Below are 1,497 nucleotides of genomic sequence, written 5' to 3' on the forward strand. Positions count from 1 at the left end.
TATATATATATATATATATATATATGGGATAACTGTGAAGTTTAGGTTAATAGTGAGAATTATAGATAGTTATAATTTTATTTTTTGAGGATTTTTAATAATTTATATCGCCTTTTTTTATTAAAATATCTATTTATTTATTTCATGTTTGATTACTTAAGGCCCATGTTGAAGCCCCGGTATACGGGTCAATAGTTTTAGCTGGCGTATTATTAAAAATAGTAAAGTATGAGTTAATTCGATTAATAGAGATATATTATAAAGTTGGAGTTAAATATGAATATATTATTTTTAAAGTAAGAATTATTGGGAGAATTATTGTGGGAATTTTGTGTTTAATTCAGGTTGATATAAAAAGACTAATAGATTATTCATACATAAAAATTTAGTAGTTCATATAAATTTAATGTTATGTAGGTTAATAACTTTTATAAAGTAGAAAAATTAGGAAGGTGTGTAATGATAATTTCTCATGGACTGTGTTCTTCAGAGATATTTTATATAGTAAATTTATATTATGAGCGATCGGAGAGATGGTTATTGGTTTAAATAAGAATATAGTGAGAAATTTTTATCCAAACTCAACTAAAAATAGTTTCTTCAATGCCTTTTAAAATAATGAAAATTTTTATTAAAATTGATATAAAAATCTTTATTTTCAAACTAATTATTAGATGTACAATTTTGTTTCTGCCGTTTTCCTATAGATGGCTTTAGCGATAAGTGATGATCGAAATAAATAGATCATAGACGTCATACAATAAACTTGGGCATCTGTCAACAAAACCTCATAGAAACATTAGTCGATTTGTGTCTGTATCATAAAATTATTCTCGATTGAAAATGTCAGTTTACGAGCCAAATTCTCGTCATTTGCGGGAGGTTTTAATTTTTTGCTTCGACATGAAGAAATCTGCGGCTGAGGCTCATCGAATGCTCTCAAATACTTATGGTGAGGCCGCTATTAGTGAAAGAACGTGTCGTGAATGGTTTCAACGCTTCAAGAACGGTGATTTTGATGTCCAAGGTCAAGCTCTATATTTGGTGGGACCAACTCGGCGTAGTGTATTATGAATGTTAAAACCGACTAAAACAATCACAGGCGATCGGTATCGAACGCAATTGATGCGTTTGAGCCGAGCATTGAAAGACAAACGGCCGCAATACAACGAGAGACACGATAAAGTGATTTTGCAGCATGACAATGCTCGACCCCATGTTGCGAAAGTGGTCAAGACATACTTGGAAACGTTGAAATGGGAAGTCCCCACCCGCCGTATTCTCCAGACGTTGCTCCCTCTGACTATCACTTGTTTCGATCAATGGCACACGGCCTAGTTGACCAGCACTTTCAGTCTTATGAAGAAGTAAAAAATTGGATCAATTCGTGAATAGCCTCAAAAGATGACCAGTTTTTTCGACGCGGGATTCGTACGCTACCCGAAAGATGGGAGAAAGTAGTAGTCAACGATGGACAATACTTTGAATCATAAATGT

The sequence above is a fragment of the Atta colombica genome, unplaced genomic scaffold (genome assembly GCF_001594045.1).
Source record: "Atta colombica isolate Treedump-2 unplaced genomic scaffold, Acol1.0 scaffold180, whole genome shotgun sequence".
Taxonomy (NCBI): Eukaryota; Metazoa; Arthropoda; class Insecta; order Hymenoptera; family Formicidae; genus Atta; species Atta colombica.